The following is a 7,987-nucleotide window of genomic DNA, read 5'->3' as shown; positions in this document are numbered from 1 at the left end:
AAGAGCATATGAAAACAGCTTAGGATCGACAAAAATCATATGCCGATCAAAGGAGACGGGAATTGAAGTTTGGAGTTGGAGAGAAAGTGTTGCTGAAAGTTTCACCAACTAAGGGACTAATGAGGTTCGGTAGGAAAGGAAAGCTAAGTCCTCGTTATATTGGACCTTATGAGATATTGGAAAAAATAATTGGACCAGTGGCTTATAGGTTAGCCTTACCTACATAATTAGCCAAGGTTCATAATGTCTTTTCATGTGTCTCAACTCCGTAAATACAATTCTGACCCCTCCCACGTTATCCAACCTGAAATCATTGAACTAGATGAGACCCTCACCTTTGAAGAACGTCCTATCAGAATCCTTGATTCCAAAACGAGAAACACCCGAAACAAGGCAATAAAGTTAGTCAATGTTTTATGGTCTAATCATTAAACCGAAGAAGCAACTTGGGAAACAGAAGACGACATGAGAAAGTGTTATCCTGAACTCTTTTCTTAAGGTACAATTATCGAGTTTTGGAACGAAACTACATAAGGGGGACCAAACGTAATACTAACAAAGTGCCAAGCTACTATTTCGTTAATCTTAAACAATCTAACTTTAAAGATCGAGGATGAACTTTGTTTTTAAGGAAGAGTATATGTAATACCCCAGATGTTCAGAATTTAATTTATTATTTACTAAGATTTAATATTATTTCCACTTAAATTTATTTTTATGATAATGCAATTTTATTTGATAATCATGTTTATTAGAATAATGATTTCATTCAGTTTTGATTTATTTAACAAGTTTCAATTAAATCATTTACTTTTTTATTAGTTATTTTAATTATGGTAACTAAAAAAATTTAACAAGTTTCAATTATGTTTTTAAGTACCTTTATTTAAATATTAATTATATTTATTAAGTTAATTATGTTTCGAAAATCTTATTTTATTTGAGTTGGAGTTGAATTATATTGTCGTGCTTGTAATATATTTATATGTTTAATTTATAAGGTTATTATTATTATTATTATTATTATTTTATATTTTCAGATTTTAAGCTTAAGTTGAGTGGTATTTGGCCCAAATAGAAAATCAAAGTCGGGCCTTATCCCTTCTTGTTGTCGGTTTGTTTTGGAGGATAAACTCCAATCTTCTCCTTCTTGTCGGTGGTTTTATAAAACCCAAAAGATTAGAAAAACCAAAGAAACCCAAAATGAAACCCTCCCCTATTGCTTTGCTCGACGAACCAAAATTCCCGAAACCCAAAACCCTTTTCTTCCTCTCTCATATCGTCGGACACCACCGGAGCTCCACCCTCCTGCCTCGCCGGCGTTTTAAATTCGTCGGAGCCGTGTTGAACCATCGAGACCCTGTTGCTGTTGTTATTCTTCCGTTCGCGTTTCCCCTGTTTGTCGTGTTCGACACTTCTCTCGCGTCACCTGCGCCGCCTTACTGTCGCCGGTGTTGTTGTCGTGTTGTTGTTGTTGTTGCTGGGGTGGTTCTTCGCCCCTCTACTCGTGTTTCTTTCTCTCTCTTCTCGTTCGCTGTTGGGTTGCCGCTGCTCTGCCCTGTTTCTTCTCTCTCCTCTCTATCCTGCGACCACCGCGGCTGGTGTCGCTGCTGTGGTTGTTTTACTGCTGCTTTGCGCGTGGAGTTCGTCGGTGCTCCACCGTACCCAAAGCTTTGAAACACCTCCCTTCATCCCTATGTTCTTCGCTGCTCTTGTGAGCAGAGGTAAATCGCACCACCTTTCTTTCAGTTTTTGATTTCTTATTAGAGTTTGCAAATATCAAGTCCTAGTTGTTATTGTTTTTGTTGCAGCGTTGTTGTTATTATTGTTGTCCTGTTGTGATGTCTCCTTGGTTTGTGAGCTGTTGTGGTGGTTGTTTGTGAGGTTCTTTTGTTGTTGTTGTTGCTACTTTTTGTTGTTGTTCTTATTGTTGGTTGTTGTTGGGGTGGTGATGTCGCAGTGATTGTTATTGCGCTGTTGTGGTCGTGGCAGTGTTCTGTTATTGTTAGTGTTATTGTTGGTGGTGGATGTCAAGTTGTTGTTGTTGCTTATTGTTATTGGGTTTTCTTTGTTTAGTTGTTGAGGTTGGTGGTGGTGATGATGGTTGTAGTGGTGTTGTTGTTGTGTTTGGTTGTAAAGGATTTCTATATTGACAATTAAGGAAATTAGAAGGTTAAAGGTTGATAATTTCTAGATTGAGATTACCTATGATTATATTTCCTAGTTTAGATTAGTTTAAGTTTGGTTTTTAATTATCGTTATAATTGTGAGGTGATTCTTGGAGGATGATTTTGGAGATGAAGATTATTGAAGGTGGTGTTGGATTTGGATTGCGATTCAGGTAACTTTTATGTTCAGTATAATTATTTACTCATGCCCATGTGTGTGTGGATCTTTGTTTCGTTTTTAATAATTAAGTTCGTACTATGGCCATAGTTATGAATGTGATGTTGTGAGTTGATTATGAAATATTATTCGATGAGTATGAATATGAAAACTATTTTGCTGGCTTAGTTTATGAACCGAAAATAGTAAGTGGGCAAGGAATGGGTGGAGGAGGGTTACTCTTTTGACCTGGTACAGGTCGGCTACGCTCCATTGCGAACTTTGGGGGTAGTGTTGCTGGACTCTATAGCGCAGCTTGGAGGCAGCATTTGTCATTTGTCCTTTTGTCCAAAGCTTGTACTTGCCACTGATTTGTTTAAGAGAGTGAGCTATGCCAGCGTTATTACGAAATGAAAATGATTTGAGAAATAAAATGTTTATAACGGGCTGAAGTAAAGGTTACGAGTTTTCCACTCATTTTGGAATTTTGTTTGTTTTGTATTTCTTCCCTGAATTTGCAGGTTTGGTATCAAAGGCTCGGAATTGGAAGTGGAGCAAGATCAAGGTGTCATAGTGGCTTAGTTACAAGCTTGTAATTTAGATAGTTGGTTTGAGAATAGTTATTGATATTTTCGATGTATAATATTTGGGAATCTAGTTGAGATAATTGTGTTATTTTAAGGATTTTATTTTGTGGGCCAATAACCCACAGGTCCAGGATCGATTTCTAGGTTATATTTCCGCTGCGAGTTAAGTGTTTAAGTTGAGGCTTATTAAGCTTTGATTATGATTAGTGGATCTTAAGTGTGTTTACCTAGCAGCTCGGGAAAACGGGCTGTTACAGTATCCTTGTACAAAGAATTGTCCATCCATTCTTAGCAATCCATACAAAGCCCAAATGCCAAGTCCATAGCCATATGTCTTTTACCCAAAAAGAAAAGTTAAATTAAAAACAAAAAAAATAGGAAAAAGAGGAGGAAAACATGATTCAGCATCACCATCTTCTTCCCCTCTCTCGTCTGATTTACAACTCCAAAGGAGCCAAATTTTTCAACAAAATCCAGCCTTTGTCAGCGCAAATTGAATTTCAGTCCATATTTCACATACTACGGACATAGAAATTCAAAAAGCTATTCTAACACCATAGCCCTCACTCCTCACCTCCACAATTGATGGAGCTTGACCAAAGCTCGAAATTTCTGACCAAATCCTCCTATAAATACTAAACTACCTTCACCAATTTGCTTAAATAAACAATCTCAAAAGGTTTGCTTCAATCCTTTCTCTTCTTCCTTAATTTCTGATTTTAATTTTGAAAAATAAAAATGAAATTACAACCCACCATTTACAATTCCTCTATTTTTTTTGAACCACCGCATCACCTTCGACCACAACATAACCATCAAACCATCAGCCACAACCCCCCTGATTCGCAGACTTACTGCCCCTTTTGTGGCCCATCGTAGCCCAACTATCATCTCTCCCACGCGACTTCCCCTGCTGTAGTTACAGCCTGCGCACCACCACTCGAACTAGCCACCCTTTTCGTGGCGCCTTGTCCACCGCCGCACACTAAACCACCAAAAAACCAGCACCACTTTTCCTTGTTTCACCTCCCCTCTTCTTCATTCTTTCGTCCCTCGCATCATTTCTCAATTGAAAAACTGAGCTCCTCTTTTAAATCTCCTTTCCTTTTTCCTTTAGTTTAATTGGTTTTTAATTATTTTTATTTAGTTTACTTTTATTTTCAAAACCAAAACCAGTAACCTTCCTAAGCTAACTTACCCTAATTAAGTTAGTATATCTTTGTTTAAGGTAATCTTTTATAACTTGAAAATATTACTTAATTTTCTAAAATGAAATAAGGAGTAAAATAAAGTTAGTTTTCTATGTTTAAAATGATTATTTAAGTTAATGAAAGTTAAGTTGAAGTAATTTTGCGATTACTTAAAATGATTTCATAAATGATTTACTTTGATTTATAAACCCTGTGAAAATTATTAAGAATTTTTTTTAAGTTATTGGAATTATTTAAATCATTTGTTTTATATATATAAAAAGGGGTTATGTAGGAACTAACTTATATATCTCGTTATTATCTATTAGAGACCCCCGATTGTGTAGACGAGGAATATCAAGAGTGTTACTACGTTCGCGAACTTAACTTTTAGGCATGCGTCACGAGGTAATCTCTGATATCCATCTAAACATAGATCCCGTTAGTATAAACGCATTGATTACATTATTCTATGCTTATAAAATTTATAAGTATGGACTATAATTATTGATTATCGACTTAATACGTATTATGAATATGAAGAACAAAATAGACAATGACTATGGGATTTCGATTATGATCATGACTTTGGACATTGTAAAATATGACAAAGATGTTTACTATAATGTTATTAACGTCGTTAATTATAACAACTTAACACTACTAGAAAAAGAGTGTTTTCTCAACGCTTTTCCTCAATATCCTGGACGGAAAAAAGTGTTGAGAAATTGATTCTCAACGCAATGTAAAAGCGTCGAGATTTCACGCGTGGAGAATTATCAACACGAGTCGCGTCCAGTTATAACTTGTGACGTTTTTTTGTGTTGAGTTTCTCAACGCTTTTATGCGTCTCGAAATATGTTCTTGACACATTCTAGCGTCAATATTATTTTACCTCCACAAATAAATTTTTGGAGCCAAAAGTTCTCTTAACACGAAAAAGTGTCGAGATTTTAGCCTAAAAAAATATCTACAAATAGGAGAATAATGCATGAGTTTATAATCAGTAATAATAGTAATAATAATAACCACTATTTAATTGGATATGGATCAAATATAATATATTATAATTAAGCTATTTTCCAAAAAAAAAAATATTTAGGTAGAAATGACCAATATATAATAATATTAATGATTAAATACACACTAAAATATTATGTTTGATCACAAATAAAATAAGTCAATTATATAATGTCTACTATCAATTTCTTCAAACCTTACAAAACAAAAGCATAACAAGCATAATAAAAGAAATATATTTTGTACAACTCCTTTTCAAATCATTAATAGTTTTATGAGTTGTATTAATTTAATGGACGATCTTTGGCTTCTTTTCCTTCACCGTCATCTTGAACCTTGAAAAAAAAACAATAATGACATAAGTAATCTTAATTATATAAAAGTGATATATTATAGAACGCCAATTATAAAAATTTTATGCAAGTTAGTTAATGACAAAAGAAAAGAATATGTAACTAGCAAGCAACTTGATTTTGATAATTCAAGTGAAACAATGAATGATAATAATATAACAATACCTCTGTAGTAATCAAATGCATAGCTGACTTTGCAGCATCTATAAGTTAAGCAGAAGCTTTTCCATCACGCACCGCATCCAACACTATAGAAAAATGTGTAGCAACTGTCTTCTTCCTGTTAGAGAGAAGGTAACATCTCATAGCAAGGAAGAACCAATTAAAACATTAAACAACACGTGAGTGTGGAATTGGATTGATTTTTACATTAATTCATCAATGCAAACAGGTAATACTGAATGTGTTCTTCCTTACTTGAGATAACTTTAGGTACCAACGTTTTACTACGGAAACATCTATAGACAACCATCACAGTGGTCCAAAGATAAGGTAGCACATGCAAATGGAATGACTTTTGCAAAACACACCAATCAAGTAGTATTATTTATTTTAAATTTCTAGATATTAGTGACTCACCATACTTGGAAGAACTAACTACATTTACATATACAGAAGCAATGACAGAGAACAAAGGTAAGATGAACCACAACTTATTCTCCTTAGCTTCATACAAGCTTGATTTTCAGTGAAATAGCTACCTATCTCACAGTAAATGTGGTAACCTATAACAATTCGTAATTTCGTACATTTCAACAAGGACCAGTCTTTTTTCCTTTTAGGAATACAAGGTAGGAAGACCATCTGCACCCTTCAAGCTTAATTGACATTTATATAAAAATCCTTCAAATTTTCCGAGTAAAGAATGTTCCATATTACCTACATACTCCAATGGCAAGCCTCAGTTACATATAATATAGATCAGAACAAGGTGTATGAAAAGCCGAAAGCCATATCCAACATTTCCTTGCTTTGGTATCAAGCAATGAGCACTGAACAGAAACATAAGCAGGCACAAAACTGCTAGTAAAATTAGCAATACATATACACATTATGCACCAACTATCATCCCATCTCAAGCAACAGATATATGATTATCATGCTTGTTACATCACATAACTAATATACAACTCCCCCTTGCCCCACCACCACCACCACCACCGTAAGATGGGAGTCGACATAATATAATATAATTCACTGGCTTCATTGCTCCTTTTATCCCCTTAGCTTCTTTCCTACTCATTAACTCATTCCCCACCCTAAAGAAGCTCGTGGCTGAAACCAGTATCATTAACTACTCCAAGCTAGAGACTCAAAAATCAACCCAATACAAAAATTAACCATAGAAACACATGGTACATACTGTCACATTGACTTAAGTAGAACCTACTACCTTGACCTCATAATAGAATAGAATTGCAGCCAACGTTTCCGAAGATGACAAAGTCACCGACAGAAATAGAGAGCCCAGATTCAGCATCGAATGTTGCAACTTGAAATGCAAAAGGTCAGGTTGCAGGCTGAGGCACTTGACATTGAGAAACAGCGGCTTAAATGGTTGAGATTTCGCAACAAGAAAGACAGAGAACTTGAGAAATTTAATCACTATGGTCTACCACTTCACTTTCGCAAGCAGGTAGGCAGAACTAAAGCCAAAGATACAAACTACGTCATGAGAGAAATTAGAAAACATGAATTATTGAGATCTCTGAAACATGAGGTATCTTCGGTATACAATACGTAAATATATCACATTGTACTCAACTATCAGTGCAATTTACATGGGCATAGTTGTTTTGTGAACCCATAACATAGACTCCTTGCGTAACATATGATTCCTTATAGCAAATAACAAGCTGAAGAGTGCCTCCATAACCAACATAAAGCCTGCTGCTACAAGTTTATCAGAAAGTTAATAGATTATACTCCCTCCATTCGTGCTACATTTAATTAGGGATCAAATTTTCAAAATTAAACTAAAAATATAATAGCACCCTGCACTATTGAATCTTCACACCTCCACCACAATAATATAGTCTTTCTTAAGGTAGCATAGAAGGATAATATAAGTACAAAGCTTAACATACTAAATCCAAAAAGTGGCATATAATCCGAAAAACCTAACTTATAGATCTGGCTATTACTTGGGTATAGTGATTGTAAAAAATTATGTTTTCTAAATTATGCCACTATATTGGGGACAAATTTTTCAATCCTATATTTCTCTCATAGGATACAAGTCGTCTTAGCTCAGACATGAAACAATAATACACTTAGGCATATACCATAACATACACTTAACCCCACAATTCTAGTAGGCTACTACGAATTGCACTGTCAGAGGATCTGGCATACACCATCTTACCTGTATTGTAAAGTGGCTCCGTTTAATCTTACTCATCAAATTGAGTCTACTACTCCACTTGATTGATCCAAGCATGTTATTAGAACCAAATCAAACATGAAACATCTTTAAACAAATTCACAATTGACACCTTTTGAGTTATATGTA

General features: G+C 34.9%; 1 long non-coding RNA gene across 1 annotated transcript; it reads left to right on the top strand.

Moving 5' to 3' along the window:
• The first annotated feature begins 1,727 nt into the window (after positions 1-1,727).
• On the top strand, positions 1,728-3,121 carry LOC109133828 (uncharacterized). The gene is made up of 2 exons (XR_007270684.2): positions 1,728-2,341; positions 2,847-3,121. It is a non-coding gene; the product is annotated as an uncharacterized LOC109133828 (long non-coding RNA).
• Positions 3,122-7,987: the final 4,866 nt, after the last annotated feature.

This window comes from Beta vulgaris, chromosome 2 (genome assembly GCF_026745355.1).
Source record: "Beta vulgaris subsp. vulgaris cultivar EL10 chromosome 2, EL10.2, whole genome shotgun sequence".
Classification (NCBI taxonomy): Eukaryota; Viridiplantae; Streptophyta; class Magnoliopsida; order Caryophyllales; family Amaranthaceae; genus Beta; species Beta vulgaris.
This window is presented reverse-complemented; position numbering and strand designations above follow the sequence as displayed.